Genomic DNA, 20,133 nt, shown 5'->3' with positions numbered 1-20,133 from the left:
TTAGTAAGTTGACTAACTTTCCCTAAAATAATTTTATTAGTGTGTAAGACTCTAAAGTATCAAGAAAAGTGGCATCTATGTACACAACATAGTGAACAAGGGCTACCATTTCTTTCTCAGGTGTCACACCTCTGTATCAAGAGAGACATACCCATACAACGTAGACCCTTCCTGCACTCTACATGGCACTACTTCTATGCATATCAATGAATTTGAATGCAATATTATAAATAATTTCTGCATGCAACTTCTTACCATTATATACTTATTTTTGTTTAAATTAATATGATCATAAACGAGTTTGAAATTTGTATTAGAAAGACTTTGAGATTTTTATATTGTTTTTGTAATGTAATATGGGTCTTATTCAATGTTATACCACTTCTCTGAGTGTGTTTCATATTGTTTCAAGGAAATTCAAGGAAATTTGGATTTATTTGTAGCTACGGGTTCTTGTGCTTTGTCTTGATAATAAAACATGTAATTGGCACCGGATGGACATTCTAGATTATCTACTTTGAAACGTGAATTTGTTGACATATGGGGTGAAAACCTCTAATGTATCCTTGGCATGCACTGATAATAAATGGCATATTGTTATCTTGATGTCCAAGCCCACAAGTTATGTGGAGTAACAATGGTTGAATATCGAAGTAGAATGTGTACATGGTTTGGCGGGAGCATTTATTAGTGGATTAAAGAAATTAGGCACTATTAATGTTGAGGATGCTCCATTCCTTGATATTGTAAAGGTTATATGCTTATCGTTAAGAAAGGGGAGATGGGCATCAAAACTTCTATCATTACTGTCTCAACTCATGGAATGAATCCTGCAAGTGCTACAATGTGTGGAATGAAAATTGTTGTTGTTTGAACTGTTGCTAAAGAAAATGAAGGATGTAGAGGAAAATAAGGAAACCTTGTAGCACTTATGATTACCTATCCTTCAATGCATGGTGTGTATGAGGAGGGTATTAAATAAGATATGTTAAATCATTCATGACAATGATAGTCAAGTATACATGGATGGTGCAAACATGAATGTGTAGGTTGGACTAACTAGCTCGAGTTGAATTGGAGTGGATGTATGCCATCTCAATCTTTAGAAGATATTCTACATTCTACACTCTAGTATGGGGCCTATAGGAGTAAAGAAGCATTTGGCACCATTTTTACCATCACAACCTCTGGTACCAATAAATGGAATTACTACTCCTGAAGGGAACCCACAACCACTTGATATGATATCAACAACACCATGGGGCTCAACCATGATTCTACCAATATCAATAAAAAGGGAGATTATGAAAATTGAGAATGGGAAAATGGACATTAAACATACTAGTTTGATGGCAGATAATGTGTATAGAGAAAAAATTATAAATCCTTATGTTTTGGAATGACAAGCAGGGTAGATAGAGTTGAATGAAGGCTCTGATAGGAATAAAAAGAAACACAAGGCAATCAATAGTTGTAGATAGTTCAAGAATTGACTTATTCCTAATATAGAAAATAGTGCAAAACTTAAAGAGAGATTAACATTTATCAAGTGGATTTGATCATCTTAAGGTCAGATAAACTTCTATTAGTCAGGAATAAAATAGAAGATACAACTCCATTGTAAAATAAAAAATTTGTAAGACAATATTATCAGACCCCAATTCTTGAGTAAATTAGGAACCAAATGCTAACAAAATATCCTCACAACCCTATTCAAGAGAAAATTTTGACTAACAACCATTGATATGATCCCACAACTTAATTTTGGAGTTACCTACAGATATTTCAAATGCACTGTCAGGGGAGCTTCCACAAATTAGAGTGGACAATCCATTTCATGTCTGTCTGTTTCTTTTATTGGAAAATATCTAGAATCATAGAATGACTTGTCTATCTTGGGTTTAACTGTAGCACTAATTATATTTTTATTAAAAAAATATTTTTTTCTTTCAAATGATTTCATCCCTTTGACTTGAAGAAAATAATAGCCTAGTTCCAAACACTACATGGTTTTCTTAGCCTTTGATGAGTAGTTGTTGATGCACAATGAATTATGGAAAATAGATGTCTGACACTAACCACAATTTCATTCTGAAAAGTGAAAATTATTAGTTGGGCCTGTATAATAAAGTTTCTTGTCTGTTCATTTACTCTTTTATTTTTGATTAATAACTTACTCATTAAAAATTATGCAGATCTTTCACCTCCACATTTTAGCCCTCTTGTGATCTGTGTCTTGCAAAAGTGCCTTCGAGTTGTCGAGTCAAGTTCCAAAAGTCAGAAGCTTGCCCACCGAACAATGATTTCATTCTATGTGGCTAGTGTGATGAACTTTCTTTTGCAGGCTCAAGTGTGGATCTGTTCTTCCTCATATAGTTCATTCTGAGTTTGAAGTCAGATCCTTATGTTGACAAGCGGATATTTCCTCTCACAGGCTAATTCAAGGTCATTATCTTTCACAATTGTGACTACTTTGCTTCCAAAAATCAATCAAGTATATCAATCCGATCATGGTTCAGAAGATTTTCTTTGTGAATGGAGTCCATTGAAAAGTTTGCTTCATTTTTCCCAAGGCATATTATCCAAAGAGCAAGTGAGATCCAGTTTGGAATCAATAGATACTCACTTTTTGGGAAAAGGCAATCCTATTGTTCAACGATCTCTTTCCCAAGTGCTGTCACTTGTAGAGAATACAGATTGTGAGAGGAAATCTGGTGCAGCAACTGCATTTGCATCCTCCATAGTATCTACAATACCAGAGGAAATAGTGGAAAACTTTCCTTCCCTTGTTACATTATACCATAAAGTGTTTGGAAAGAACTTTTCTGTCTTGTTGGCTTTGTTGCGTGTGCACAGAGATCTTTTTGGTAGAATTGCTGAGGCCTCGGATGATTATTTCTTATTGGGTCTGAAGCTTGCCCGATATTTTTATTAGACAAGTAGAGATAATGGTAATCTCCAAGTACATCATGTTGATAAGCAAGACTCTTCTTTGGATGATGGGTTCAAATTTTATCAAATTTTATTAAATTTAGAGAAATAGATCAAGACTTGCTCTAGATATTATTTAATCATTTGTGCTTGGTGAATGCATTTTATGCCCAGCCTGAAATTAAAATGGAATTTATCCTTGGCTTAGACTGTGCGAGTTTTCCTTTTTCACATATATGCCAAAATGATTTTTTTTCATTAATTGTAATTTTAATTCTATGAACCTCCTCTTCTTTTCCCTTCAAGATCTTGTGTCTTACTGTCTGATGTTTCTAAATAGTGGGCATATTCTTATGTATCTTTCCTATGTTTGTGGCAGCAGTAACACTATAAATAGAAAAATTGTCATTGATTTTGGAGCTGTAGTTTTATTTTAGACTTGCAGAACCTCTTCATCTAGAAGTAGAACATCCCTGATCCAAACTTGGCATAAAGTGTACGTTTCATTTTACACGTGTTTTGGAAGGTTACTTTTCAAACAATTTTATCTCAAGTTGCACTTTGCTTAATGGATAGAATGCACTATGAACCTTTTAAATTGGTAGTTTCATGAATCTTGATTTTGTTTTAAAATAGGATAACAATTCAGTGGATGTCTTGTTTGGGATTAAAATGGTGGGTATATATTTAATCTACTTTTGTACCGTATTGCCTACCAGCTTTCTTCAGCACACTGGAAAAGTTCTTTAAATGGCATTCTCTACTTTTTGTTTTCTACATGTTTTGAGATTTTTGTTTTTGGTGAATTGCTGTGAAAGGAGATTCCTCCCATTATATTGAAAGAAAGTAATTTGATTACAATGAATTCCTGTAATTTAGTTAAGATCATGATGTGAATGCCTTGAGTGATGTCTTGCAGTCTTTTGATCTGATCAAGAGAAAATAGATTTCATTGAAGTTTATAAAATAAGCATATGTTTGCATGTTATTCGTTGCCAATCTTTTCATCAGAGTGATGCATGCATCATGTCTTGGCTCTTGCTTGCTGTTGAAATGCATCCTCAACCAGGCTTCCTTTTGAATCTCTTCTCAAACCAGCAAGTGCCGTCAATGCCACAAACCTATAGACTCGATTCACTGTGTTGTTGATCACTCTTCTACCACATTCAAATTGGTTGAGTGATTTGTATTTTGTTTAGTAGATGTATTCCTGTTTTAAGCTGTAGACAATGAATTAGAAATAGACTTGGTGAGCGTACTTCAATTGTCAGCTTGGCGAGCTGACTTGGGGAGCCGGCCTGGTGATCTAACATGGTGAGTGGGCTTAAAGTGGAACTTGGTGGGGCAAGTTGGCGAGCCGACTTAGCGAGGCCACTTAGAGACGCGACATGGCAAGCTGACTTGGTGAGAAAGATCGATGAACGGACCTAAATACTGACCTTGATGAGGCACTTTGGTGGGGTGACTTGATGACCAAACTCAAAGAGTCAACTTGGCAAGCATACTTGCACTAGTGCATTTGGGTTCATTTTTCGACCTTCAGTGATCAAATTTTTGACCCAATTTTCAAACAAATTTGACCAACCCATTGGTCAAAATTTATCTAGTCAAAATTTTGACCAACTCACTGGTACATGATTTGTCTACATCATATAACTAATTATATATTTTTCATATTAGTTACTGTCAGTGTTTTTCAGGCATTCTATAAAATAGTTCACATGCCTTGCGTATGATATGACATTTTGCATGCATCCTACACTCTCTCTCATCCGGCTAATGATGGATTACGTAGAGTGATCTAAATCCATGATGCTAAAAAACACACAATCAAATCCAAAATGAACTTGCACTACAAATGGATTGTGGAAATCTGACATTGGTAAAATTGCATGCATGTCTACCAGGACAGTCACAACTTAAACATATATTTGTCCTAGTAGACATGCATGCAAAATTAACAATATCAGATTTCCACAATCCATTTGTAATGCAAGTTCATTTTGGATTTGATTGTGTGTGTTTTTTAGCATCATGGTTTCAGATCACTCTCCGTAATCCATCATCAGTCGGATGAGAGAGCGCAGGATGCATGCAAAATGTCATATCATATGCAAGGAATGTGACTGTTTTATAGAATGCCTGGAAAAATTTTTACACCTACATGTTGGTAGAAATTTCTACCTTCATTGGTCAAAATTTTTGACCTTCATTGGTCGAAATTTCTACCTTTATTGGTCAAAATTTTTGACCTTCATTGGTCGAAATTTTTGACCTTCATTGGTCAAAATTTCTACCTTTATTGGTCGAAAATTCTGACCTTCATTGGTCAAAATTTTGACCAATTCTTGGCAAAACTTGCACCATTGCTATGGAGGTTTTTCGACCAACATATTGGTCAAAATTTTGACCAAAAAAATTCTGACCAATGGGTTGGTCGAAGTTCGTTGAAGTTTGGTTGAAAATTGGGTCGAATTTTCGACCAATAATAGTCAAAAAATGGTCTCAAATGTACTAGTGTCACATTTTCTCATATTCACATATGCAAAGATAAGGTCTGACCAAAAGTTGACCAGATTTAACCACGGTTGACTTGAGTTGACTAGTTTCGAAAATAATTTTGAAATAATTAAACGAAATTATTTAATTAAATGGAGTACTTACTTTTAATTAATTAAACAAAGTTATTTAATTAAATGAGAAGCCATTACTAACTAATTAAATGAATTTATTTAATTAAATAAGAAAATTGTCTCTAATTAATTAAAGATTATTTAATTAAATCGAAAAAGTAATTATGAGAGCATATCTCATTTTATTGAATTAAATATCTCAACAAAATCTCTCTTCAGTTCAAAAAGGGAAATTTTTAGTTCACTATTGATAAAAAATGAGTTAAATCAGTTAACTCCTTTTTCTACTCAAATTGAATCAGTTAACTCTTTATTTTACTCAAATTAAATCAGATAACTCCCTTTAATTTCGAAATCTACCTTTATGACTAAACTTCACCTTTAATCTTGACCATTGATTGAAATCGATCTCAACTATTGATAAATTTTAGAAAAGTCTATTTAAGAGACCCTCATCTCTTCATTTTGAAAGGTTGAATGAGAATTTGCATCGAATTGTTGCTGGAATCCATACTCACATTTGCTCATATTCACATACGGAAAGATCAAGTTTGACGAAAAGTGGATAGATTTAACCACGGTTGACTTGAGTTGACTAGTTTTGAAAAGAATTTTGAAATAATTAAACGAAATTATTTAATTAAATGCAGTACTTACTTCGAATTAATTAAACAAAGTTATTTAATTAAATGACAAGCCATTCCTAACTAATTAAATGAAGTTATTTAATTAAATAAGAAAAGTGTCTCTAATTAATTAAAGATTATTTAAATAAATAGAAAAAGTAATTATGAGAGTATATCTCATTTTATTAAATTAAATATCTCACCAAAATCTCTCTTCAGTTCAAAAAGGGAAATTTTCAGTTCACTATTGATCAAAAATGAGTTAAATTAGTTAACTCCTCTTTCTACTCAAATTGAATGAGTTAACTCCTTATTTTACTCAAATTAAATCTGTTAATTCCCTTTAATTTGAAAATCTCCCTTTATGACTGAACTTCACCTTTAATCCTGACAGTTGATTGAAATCAATCTCAACCGTTGATGAATTCCAAGAAAGTCTATTTAACAAACCCTCATCTCTTCATTTTGAAAGGTTGAATGACAATTTGCATTGAATTTATGCTGAAATTCATACTCACATTTGCTCATATTCACATACGCAAAGATCAAGTTTGACCAAAAGTTGACCAGATTTAACCACAATTGACTTGAGTTGACTAGTTTCGAAAAGTATTTTGAAATAATTAAATGAAATTATTTAGTTAAATGGAGTACTTACTTCTAATTATTTAAACAAAGTTATTTAATTAAATGAGAAGCCATTCCTAACTAATTAAATGAAGTTATTTAATTAAATAAGAAAAGTGTCTCTAATTAATTAAAGATTATTTAATTAAATAGAAAAAGTAATGATGAGAGCATATATCATTTTATTAAATTAAATATCTCAACAAAATCTCTCTCCAGTTCAGAAAGGGAAATTTCCTGTTCACTATTAGTAAAAAATGAGTTAAATCAGTTAACTCCTTTTTCTACTCAAATTGAATCAGTTAACTCCTTATTTTACTCAAATTAAATCTGTTAACTCCCTTTAATTTGGAAATCTCCCTTTATGACTGAACTTCACCTTTAATTCTGACCGTTGATTGAAATCGATCTCAACCATTGATAAATTTCAGGAAAGTCTATTTAAGAGACCCTGATCTCTTCATTTTGAAAGGTTGAATGAGAATTTGCATCGAATTGTTGCTAGAATTCATACTCACATTTGTTCATATTCACATACGCAAAGATCAAGTTTGACCAAAAGTTGACCAAATTTAACCACGGTTGACTTGAGCTGACTAGTTTCGAAAAGAATTTTGAAATAATTAAACGAAATTATTTAATTAAAGGGAGTACTTACTTCTAATTAATTAAATAAGGTTATTTAATTAAATGAGAAGCCATTCCTTACTAATTAAACGAAGTTATTTAATTAAATAAGAAAAGTGTCACTAACTAATTAAAAATTATTTAATTAAATAGAAAAAGTAATTATGAGAGCATATATCATTTTATTAAATTAAATATCTCAACAAAATCTCTCTTCAGTTCAAAAAGAGAAATTTGATGTTTGATCACTATTGATCAAAAATGAGTTACATTAGTTAACTCTTTTTTCTACTCAAATTGAATCAGTTAACTCCTTATTTTACACAAATTAAATCTGTTGACTCCCTTTAATTTGAAAATCTCCCTTTATGACTGAACTTCACCTTTAATCCTTACCATTGATTGAAATCGATCTCAACCGTTGATGAATTCCAATAAAGTCTATTTAAGAGACCCTCATCTCTTCATTTTGAAAAGTTGAATGAGAATTTGCATCGAATTGTTGTTGGAATTCATACTCACATTTGCTCATATTCACATATGCAAAAATCAAGTTTGACCAAAAGTTGACTAGATTTAACAACGGTTGACTTGAGTTGAGTAGTTTTGAAAAGAATTTTGGAATAATTAAACAAAATTATTTAATTAAATGGAGTACTTACTTCTAATTAATTAAACAAAGTTATTAAATTAAATGAGAAGCCATTCCTAACTAATTAAATGAAGTTATTTAATTAAATAGAAAAAGTAATTATGAGAGCATATCTCATTTTATTAAATTAAATATCTCAACAAAATCTCTCTTCAGTTCAAAAAGGGAAATTTCTAGTTCACTATTGATCAAAAATGAGTTAAATCAGTTAACTCTTTTTATTACTCAAATTGAATCAGTTAACTCCTTATTTTACTCAAATTAGATCTATTAACTCACTTTAATTTGGAAATCTCCCTTTATGACTAAACTTCACATTTAATCTTGACCGTTGATTGAAATCGATCTCAACCGTTGATGAATTCCAGGAAAGTCTATTTAAGAGACCTTGATCTTTTCATTTTGAAAGGTTGAATGAGAATTTGCATCGAATTGTTGTTGAAATTCATACTCACATTTGCTCATATTCACATATGCAAAGATCATGTTTGACCAAAAGTTGACCAGATTTAACCATAGTTGACTTGAATTGACTAGTTTCAAATTTTTTTTTGAAATAATTAAACTAAATTATTTAATTAAATGGACTACTTACTTCTAATTAATTAAACAAAGTTATTTAATTAAATGAGAAGCCATTCCTAACTAATTAAATGAAGTTATTTAATTAAATAAGAAAAGTGTCTATAATTAATTAAAGATTATTTAATTAAATAGAAAAAGTAATTGTGAGAGCATATCTCATTTTATTAAATTAAATATCTCAAAAAAATCTCTCTTCAGTTCAAAAATGGAAATTTTCAATTCACTATTGATAAAAAATGAGTTAAATCAGTTAACTCCTTTTTCTACTCAAATTGAATCAGTTAACTCCTTATTTTACTCAAATTAAATCTGTTAAATCCCTTTAATTTGGAAATCTCCCTTTATGACTGAACTTGACCTTTAATCCTGACTATTGATTGAAATCGATCTCAACCGTTGATGAATTCCATGAAAGTCTATTTAAGAGACCCTCATCTCTTAATTTTGAAAGGTTGAATGAGAATTTGCATCGAATTGTTGATGGAATTCATACTCACATTTGCTCATATTCGGATACATAAAGATCAAGTTTGACAAAAAGTTGACCAGATTTAACCACGGTTGACTTGAGTTGACTAGTTTCGAAAAGAATTTTGAAAAAAAAAAACAAAATTAATTAATTAAATAGAGTACTTACTTCTAATTAATTAAACAAAGTTATTTAATTAAATGAGAAGCCTTTCTTAACTAATTAAATGAAGTTATTTAATTGAATAAGAAAAGTGTCTCTATTTAATTAAAGATTATTTAATTAAATAGAAAATGTAATTATGAGAGCATATCTCATTTTATTAAATTAAATATCTCAACAAAATCACTCTTCAGTTCAAAAAGAGAAATTTCCAGTTCACTATTCATCAAAAATGAGTTAAATGAGTTAACTCCTTTTTCTACTCAAATTGAATCAGTTAACTCCTTATTTTACTCAAATTAAATATGTTAACACCCTTTAATTTGGAAATCTTCCTTTATGACTGAACTTCACCTTTGATACTGACTGTTGATTGAAATCGATCTCAACCGTTGATGAATTCCAGGAAAGTCTATTTAAGAGACCCTCATCTCTTCATTTTGAAAGGTTGAATGAGAAATTGCATCGAATTGTTGTTGGAATTCATACTCACATTTGCTCATATTCACATACGCAAAGATCAAGTTTGACGAAAAGTCGACCAAATTTAACTACGGTTGACTTGAGTTGACTAGTTTTGGAAATAATTTTGAAATGATTAAATAAAATTATTTAAATAAATGAAGTACTTACTTCTAATTAATTAAACAAAGTTATTGAATTAAATGAGAAGCCATTCCTTACTAATTAAATGAAGTTATTTAATTAAATAAGAAAAGTGTCTCTAATTAATTAAAGATTATTTAAATAAATAGAAAAAGTAATTATAAGAGCATATCTCATTTTATTAAATTAAATATCTCAGAAAAATCTCTGTTAAGTTCAAAAAGGAAAATTTCCAGTTCACTATTGATCAAAAATGAGTTAAATCAGTTAACTCTTTTTCTTACTCAAATTGAATCAGTTAACTCTTTATTTTACTCAAATTAAATCTATTAAGTCACTTTAATTTGGAAATATCCCTTTATGACTAAACTTCACCTTTAATCTTGACCATTGATTGAAATCGATCTCAACCGTTGATGAATTTCAAGAAAGTCTATTTAAGACACCCTGATCTCTTCATTTTGAAAGGTTGAATGAGAATTTGCATCGAATTGTTATTAAAATTCATACTCACATTTGCTCATATTCACATACGCAAAGATTAAGTTTGACCAAAAGTTGACCAGATTTAACCACGGTTGACTTGACTCGACTAGTTTCAAAAAGAATTTTGAAATAATTAAACAAAATTATTTAATTAAATGGACTACTTACTTCTAATTAATTAAACAAAGTTATTTAATTAAATGAGAAGCCATTCCTAACTAATTAAATGAAGTTATTTAATTAAATAAGAAAAGTCTCTCTAATTAATTAAAGATTATTTAATTAAATAGAAAAAGTAATTGTGAGAGCATATCTCATTTTATTAAATTAAATATCTCAACAAAATCTCTCTTCAGTTCAAAAATGGAAATTTTCAGTTCACTATTGATAAAAAATGAGTTAAATTAGTTCACTCCTTTTTCTACTCAAATTGAATCAGTTAACTCCTTATTTTACTCAAATTAAATCTGTGAACTCCCTTTAACTTGGAAATCTCCCTTTATGACTGAACTTCACTTTAATACTGACCGTTGTTTGAAGTCGATCTCAACCGTTGATGAATTTCAGGAAAGTCTATTTAAGAGACCCTCATCTCTTCATTTTGAAAGGTTGAATGAGAATTTGCATCGAATTGTTGCTGAAATTCATACTCACATTTTCTCATATTCACACACGCAAAGATCAAGTTTGACCAAAACTTGACCAGATTTAACAATGGTTGACTTGAGTTAACTAGTTACAAAATTTTTTTTGAAATAATTAAACGAAATTATTTAATTAAATGGAGTACTTATCTTCTAATTAATTAAACAAAGTTATTTAATTAAATTAAAGACCATTCTTAACTAATTAAATGACGTTATTTAATTAAATAAGAAAAGTGTCTCTAATTAATTAAAGATTGTTTAATTAAATGGAAAAAGTAATTATGAGAACATATCTCATTTTATTAAATTAAATATCTAAACAAAATCTCTCTTCAGTTCAAAAAGGGAAATTTCTAATTCACTATTGATCAAAAATGAATTAAATCAGTTAACTCCTTTTTCTACTCAAATTGAATCAGTTAACTCCTTATTTTACTCAAATTAAATCTGTTAACTCCCTATAATTTGGAAATCTCCGTTTATGACTGAACTTCACCTTTAATCCTGACCGTTGATTGAAGTTGATCTCAACCGTTGATAAATTCAAGAAAAGTCTATTTAAGAGACAATCATCTCTTCATTTTGAAAGGTTGAATGAGAATTTGCATCGAATTGTTGCTGGAATTCATACTCACGTTTGCTCATATTCACATACGCAAAGATCAAGTTTGACCAAAAGTTGAAAAAATTTAACCACGGTTGACTTGAGTTGACTAGTTTCAAAAGGAATTTCGAAATAATTAAATGAAATTATTTAATTAAATGGATTACTTACTTCTAATTAATTAAACAAAGTTATTTAATTAAATGAGAAACCATTCCTAATTAATTAAATGAAATTATTTAATTAAATAAGAAAAGTGTCTCTAATTAATTAAAGATTATTTAATTAAATAGAAAAAGTGATCATGAGAGCATATCTCATTTCATTAAATTAAATATCTCAACAAAATTTCTCTTCAGTTCAAAAAGGGAAATTTCCAGTTCACTATTGATCAAAAATGAGTTTAATTAGTTAACTTCTTTTTCTACTCAAATTGAATCAGTTAACTCCTAATTTTATTCAAATTAAATCTGTTAACTCCCTTTAATTTGAAAATCTTCTTTTATGGCTGAACTTCACCTTTAATCCTGACCGTTGATTGAAATCGATCTCAGCCATTGATGAATTTAAGGAAAGTCTATTTAAGAGACCCTCATCTCTTCATTTTGAAAGGTTGAATGAGAATTTGCATCGAATTGTTGCTGGAATTCATACTCACATTTGCTCATATTCACATACGCAAAGATCAAGTTTGACCAAAAGTTGACTAGATTTAACCACGGTTGACTTGAGTTGAGTAGTTTCGAAAAGAATTTTGCAATAATTAAAAGAAATTATTTAATTAAATGGATTACTTACTTCTAATTAATGAAACAAAGTTATTTAATTAACTGAGAAGCCATTCCTACCTAATTAAATGAAGTTATTTAATTAGATAAGAAAAGTGTCTCTAATTAATTAAAGATTATTTGATTAAATAGAAAAAGTGATTATGAGAGCATATATCATTTTATTAAATTAAATATCTCAACAAAATCTCTCATGAGTTTAAAAAGGCAAATTTCCAGTTCATTATTGATCAAAAATGAGTTAATTGAAATCGACCTCAACCATTGATGAATTCCAGGAAAATCTATTTAAGAGACACTCATCTCTTCATTTTGAAAGGTTGAATGATAATTTGCATCGAATTGTTGCTGGAATTCATACTCACATTTGCTCATATTCACATATACAAAGATCAAGTTTGACCAAAAGTTGACCAAATTTAACCACGGTTGACTTGAGTTGACTAGTTTCGATAAAAAATTTGAAATAATTAAATGAAATTAATTAATTAAATGGAGTACTTACTTCTAATTAATTAAAAAAGGTTATTTAATTAAACGAGAAGCCACTCCTAACTAATTAAATGAAGTTATTTATTTAAATAAGATAAGTGTCTCTAATTAATTACAGATTATTTAATTAAATAGAAAAAGTAATTATGAGAGCATATCTCATTTTATTAAATTAAATATCTTGACAAAATTTGTCTTCAGTTCAAAAAGAGAAATTTCCAGTTCACTATGGATCAAAAATGAGTTAAATCAGTTAACTCCTTTTTCTACTCAAACTGAATTAGTTAACTCCTTATTTTACTAAAATTATATCTGTTAACTCCCTTTAATTTAGAAATTTCCCTTTATGACTGAACTTTACCTTTAATCTTGACCGTTGATTGAAATTGATTTCAACCATTGATGAATTCCAAGAAAGTCTATTTAAGAGACCGTCATCTCTTCATTATGAAAAGTTGAATGAGAATTTGCATCGAATTGTTGCTGGAATTCATACTCACATTCGCTAATATTCACATACGGAAAGATCAAAGTTGACCAAAAGTTGACCATATTTAACCACAGTTGACTTGAGTTGACTAGTTTTGAAAAGAATTTTGAAATAATTAAATGAAATTATTTAATTAAATGGAGTACTTACTTCTAATTAATTAAACAAAATTATTTAATTAAATGAGAAGCCATTCCTAACTAATTAAATGAAGTTTTTTAATTAAATAAGAAAATTGTCTCTAATTAATTAAAGATTATTTAATTAAATAGACAAAGTAATTATAAGAGCATATCTCATTTTATTAAATTAAGTATCTCAACAAAATCTCTCTTCAGTTCAAAAAGGGAAATTTCTAGTTCACTATTGACCAAAAATGAGTTAAATCAGTTAACTCCTTTTTCTACTCAAATTGAATCAGTTAACTCCTTATTTTACTCGAATTAAATCTGTTAACTCTTTTTAATTTGGAAATCTTCCTTTATGACTGAACTTTACCTTTAATCCTGACCGTTGATTGAAATCGATCTCAACCGTTGATGAATTCTAGGAAGGTCTATTAAGAGACCCTCATCTCTTCATTTTGAAAGGTTGAATGAGAATTTGCATCCAATTGTTGCTGAAATTCATACTCACATTTGCTTATATTCACATACGCAAAGATAGAGTTTAACCAAAAGTTGACCATATTTAACCACGGTTGACTTGAGTTGACTAGTTTTGAAATGAATTTTAAAATAATTAAACGAAATTATTTAATTAAATGGACAACTTACTTGTAATTAATTAAACAAAATTATTTAATTAAATGATAAGTCATTCCTAAGTATTAAATGAAGTTATTTAATTAAATAAGAAAAGTGTCTCTAATTAATTAAAGATTATTTAATTAAATAGAAAAAGTAATTATGAGAGCATATCTCATTTTATTAAATTAAATATCTCAACAAAATCTCTCTTCAGTTCAAAAAAGAAAATTTCCAGTTCACTATTGATCGAAAATGAGTTAAATCAGTTAACTCCTTTTTATACTCAAATTGAATTAGTTAACTCCTTATTTTACTCAAATTAAATCTGTTAAGTCCCTTTAATTTGGAAATCTCCCTTTATGACTGAACTTGACATTTAATCCTGACCACTCATTAAAATCGATCTCAACCGTTGATGAGTTCCAAGAAAGTCTATTTAAGAGACCCTCATCTCTTCATTTTGAAAGGTTGAATGAGAATTTGCATCGAATTGTTGCTGAAATTCATACTCACATTTGTTCATATTCACATACGCAAAGATCAAGTTTGACCAAAATTTGACCAAATTTAACCACGGTTAACTTGAGTTGACTAGTTTCGAAAAGAATTTTGAAATAATTTGACAAAATTAATTAATTAAATGGATTACTTACTTCTAATTAATTAAACAAAGTTATTTAATTAAATGAGAGGCCATTCCTAACTAATTAAATGGAGTTATTTAATTAAATAAGAAAAGTGTCTCTAATTAATTAAAGATTATTTAATTAAATAGAAAAAGTAATTATGAGAGCATATCTCATTTTATTAAATTAAATATCTCAACAAAATCTCTCTTCAGTTCAAAAACGGAAATTTTCATTTCACTATTGATCAAAAATGAGTTAAATCAATTAACTCCTTTTTCTACTCAAATTGAATCAGTTAACTCCTTATTTTTCTCAAATTAAATATGTTAACTCCTTTTTAATTTGGAAATCTCCTTTTATGACTGAACTTCACCTTTAATCCTGACTATTGATTGAAATCAATCTCAACCGTTGATGAATTCCAAGAAAGTCTATTTAAGAGACCCTCGTCTCTTCATTTTGAAAGGTTGAATGAGAATTTGCATCGAATTGTTGTTGGAATGCATACTCAGATTTGCTCACATTCACATACGCAAAGATCAAGTTTGACCAAAAGTTGACCAGATTTAACCGCGGTTGACTTGAGTTGACTAGTTTCGAAAAGAATTTTGAAATAATTAAACAAAATTATTTAATTAAATGGAGTACTTACTTCTAATTAATTAAACAAAGTTATTTAATTAAATGAGAAGTCATTCCTAACTAATTAAATGAAGTTATTTTATTACTTAAGAAAAATGGTTCTAATTAATTAAAGATTATTTAATTAAATAGAAAAACTGATTATAAGAGCATATATTATTTTATTAAATTAAATATCTCAAGAAAATCTCTCTTTAGTTCAAAAAGGGAAATTTCCAGTTCACTATTTATCAAAAATGAGTTAAATTAGTTAACTCCTTTTTCTACTCAAATTGAATCAGTTAACTCCTTATTTTACTCTAATTAAATCTGTTCACTCCCTTTAATTTGGAAATCTCCATTTATGGTTGAACTTCACCTTTAATCCTGACTGTTGATTGAAATCGATCTCAACCGTTAATGAATTTCAGGAAAGTCTATTTAAGAGACCCTCATCTCTTCATTTTGAAAGGCTGAATGAGAATTTGCATCGAATTGTTGTTGAAATTCATACTCACATTTGCTCATATTCACATACGCAAACATCAAGTTTGACCAAAAGTTGACTAGATTTAACCACGGTTGACTTGAGTTGACTAGTTTCGAAAAAAAATTTAAAATAATTAAATGAAATTAATTAGTTAAATAGAGTACTTACTTCTAATTAATTAAACAAGGTTATTTAATTAAATGAGTAGCCATTCCTAACTAATTAAATGAAGTTATTTAATTAAATAAGATAAGTGTATCTAATTAATTAAAGATTATTTAAGTAAATAGAAAAAGTAATTATGAGAGCATGTCTCATTTTATTAAATTAAATATCTTGACAAAATATGTCTTTAGTTCAAATAGGGAAATTTTCAGTTCACTATTTATAAAAAATGAGTTAAATTAGTTAACTCCTTTTTCTACTCAAACTAAATTAGTTAACTCCTTATTTTACTCAAATTAAATATGTTAACTCCCTTTAATTTGGAAATATCCCTTTATGATAGAACTTCATCTTTAATCCTGACCGTTGATTGAAATCGATCTCAACCGTTGATGAATTTCAAGAAAGTCTATTTAAGAGACCCTCATCTCTTAATTTTGAAAGGTTGAATGAGAATTTGCATTGAATTATTGTTGGAATTCATACTCACATTCGCTCATATTCACATACGCAAAGATCAAGCTTGACCAAAAGTTGACCAGATTTAACCACAGTGATCTTGAGTTGACTAGTTTTGAAAAGAATTTTGAAATAATTAAACGAAATTATTTAATTAAATGGACAACTTACTTATAATTAATTTAAAAAAATTATTTAATTAAATGAGAAGCCATTTGTAAGTAATTAAATGAAGTTTTTTAATTAAATAAGAAAAGTGTCTCTAATTAATTAAAGATTATTTAATTAAATAGAAAAATTAATTATAAGAGCATATCTCATTTTATTAAATTAAATATCTCAACAAAATCTCTCTTAAGTTCAAAAAGGGAAATTTCCAATTCACTATTCATAAAAAATGAGTTAAAATTGTTAACACCTTTTTCTACTCAAATTGAATCAGTTAACTCCTTATTTTACTCAAATTAAATTTGTTAAGTCCCTTTAATTTGGAAATCTCCTTTTATGATTGAACTTCACCTTTATTCGTAACCGTTGAGTGCAATCACTTTCAACTATTGATAAATTCCATCAAAGTCTATTTAAGAAACCCTCATCTCTTCATTTTGAATGGTTGAATGAGAATTTTCATCGAATTGTTGCTTGAATTCATACTCGCATTTGCTCATATTCACATACAAAAAGATGAAGTTTGACCAAAAGTGGACCAGATTTAACCACGGTTGACTTGAGTTGACTAGTTTTGAAAAGAATTTTGAAATAATTAATCGAAATTATTTAATTAAATGGAGTACTTACCTCTTATTAGTTAAACAAAGTTATTTAATTAAATGAGAAGCCATTCCTAGCTAATTAAATGAAGTTATTTAGTTAAATAAGAAAAGTGTCTTTAATTAATTAAACATTATTTAGTTAAATAGAAAAAGTAATTATGAGAGTATATCTCATTTTAGTAGATTAAATATCTCAACAAAATCTCTCTTCAATTTCAAAAAAGGAAATTTCAAGTTCACTATTCACCAAAAATGACTAAAATCAGTTAACTCCTCTTTCTACTCAAATTGAATCAGTTAACTCCTTATTTTACTCAAAATAAATTTATTAACTCCCTTTAATTTGGAAATCTCCCTTTATGACTGAACTTCACCTTTAATCCTGACCGTTGATTGAAATCGATCTCAACCGTTGATAAATTCTAAGAAAGTCTATTTAAGAAACCCTCATCTCTTCATTTTGAAAAGTTTAATGAGAATTTGCATCGAATTGTTGCTCGAATTCATACTCACATTTGCTCATATTCACATACGCAAAGATCAAGTTTGACCAAAATTTGACCAGATTTAACCACGGTTGACTTGAGTTGACTAGTTTCGAAAAGAATTTTTAAATAATTAAAAGAAATTATTTAATTAAATGGAGTACTTACTTCTAATTAATTAAAGAAAGTTATATAATTAAATGAGAAGCCATTCCTAACTAATTAAATGAAGTTATTTAATTAAATAAGAAAAGTGTCTCTAATTAATTAAAGATTATTTAATTAAATAGAAAAAGTAATTATGAGAGCATGTCTCATTTTATTAAATTAAATATCTCAACAAAATCTCTCTTCAGTTGAAAAAAGGAAATTTCATGTTCACTATTGATCAAAAATGAGTTAAATCAGTTAACTCCTTTTTCTACTCAAATTGAATCAGTTAACTCGTTATTTTACTCAAATTAAATCGTTTAACTCACTTTAATTTAGAAATCTGCCTTTATGACTGAACTTCATCTTTAATCCTTACCGTTGACTGAAATCGATCTCAACCGTTGATGAATTCCAGAAAAGTCTATTTAAGAGACCCTCATCTCTTCATTTTGAAAAGTTGAATGAGAATTTGCATCGAATTTTTGCTGGAATTCATACTCACATTTTCTCATATTCACATATGCAAAGATCAAGTTTGACCAAAAGTTGACCAGATTTAACCATGGTTGACTTGAGTTCACTATTTTCGAAAAGAATTTTGAAATAATTAAATGAAATTATTTAATAAAATGGAATACTTACTTCTAATTAATTAAACAAAGATATTTAGTTAAATGAGAAACCACTCCTAACGAATTAAATGAAGTTATTTAATTAAATAAGAAAAGTGTCTCTAATTAATTAAATATTATTTAATTAAATAAAAAAAGTAATTATGAGAGCATACCTCATTTTATTAAATTAAATTTCTCAACAAAATCTCTCTTTAGTTCAAAAAGGGAAATTTTCAATTCATTATTTATCAAAAATGAGTTCCACGAAAGTCTATTTAAGAGACACTCATCTCTTCATTTTGAAAGGTTGAATGAGAATTTGCATCAAAATGTTGCTAGAATTCATACTTACATTTGCTCATATTGACATACGCAAAGATCAAGTTTGACGAAAAGTTGACCAGATTTAACCACGATTGACTTGAGTTGACTAGTTTCGAAAAGAATTTTGGAATAATTAAACAAAATTATTTAATTAAACAGAGTACTTACTTCTAATTAATGAAATAAAGTCATTTAATTAAATGAGAAGCCATTCCTAACTAATTAAATGAAGTCATTTAATTAAATAAGAAAAGTGTCTCTAATTAATTAAAGATTATTTAATTAAATAGAAAAAGTGATTATGAGAGCATATATCATTTTATTAAATTAAATATCTCAACAAAATCTCTCTTCAGTTCAAAAAGGAAAATTTTTAGTTCACTATTTATCAAAAATGAGTTAAATCAGTTAACTCCTTTTTCTACTCAAATTGAATCAGTTAACTCTTTATTTTACTCAAAGTAAATCTGTTAACTCCCTTTAATTTGAAAATCACCCTTTATGGTTGAACTTCACCTTTAATCCTGACCATTGATTAAAATCGATCTCAACTATTGATGAATTCCAGGAAAGTCTATTTAAGAGACTCTCATCTCTTCATTTTGAAAGGTTGAATGAGAATTTGCATCGAATTGTTGCTGGAATTCATACTCACATTTGCTCGTATTCACATACGCAAAGATCAAGTTTGACCAAAAGTTGACCAGATTTAACCACGGTTGACTTGAGTTGACTAGTTTCAAAAAAATTTAAAATAATTAAATGAAATTAATTAATTAAATGGAGTACTTACTTCTAATTAATTAAACAAGGTTATTTAATTAAATGAAAAGCCATTCCTAACTAATTAAATGAAGTTATTTAATTAAATAAGAAAAGTGTCTCTAATTAATTAAAGATTATTTAATTAAATAGAAAAAGTAATTGTGAGAGCATATCTCATTTTATTAAATTAAATATCTCAACAAAATCTCTCTTCAGTTCAAAAATGGAAATTTTCAGTTCACTATTGATAAAAAATGAGTTAAATTAGTTAACTCCTTTTTCTACTCAAATTGAATCAGTTAACTCCTTATTTTACTCAAATTAAATCTGTGAACTCCCTTTAACTTGGAAATCTCCCTTTATGACTGAACTTCACCTTTAATACTGACCGTTGTTTGAAGTCGATATCAACCGTTGATGAATTTCAGGAAAGTCTATTTAAGAGACCCTCATCTCTTCATTTTGAAAGGTTGAATGAGAA

The sequence above is a fragment of the Cupressus sempervirens genome, chromosome 5, assembly GCF_028749045.1.
Source record: "Cupressus sempervirens isolate cs-2001-9-10 chromosome 5, ASM2874904v1, whole genome shotgun sequence".
In the NCBI taxonomy this organism is placed as follows: domain Eukaryota; kingdom Viridiplantae; phylum Streptophyta; class Pinopsida; order Cupressales; family Cupressaceae; genus Cupressus; species Cupressus sempervirens.
This window is presented reverse-complemented; position numbering follows the sequence as displayed.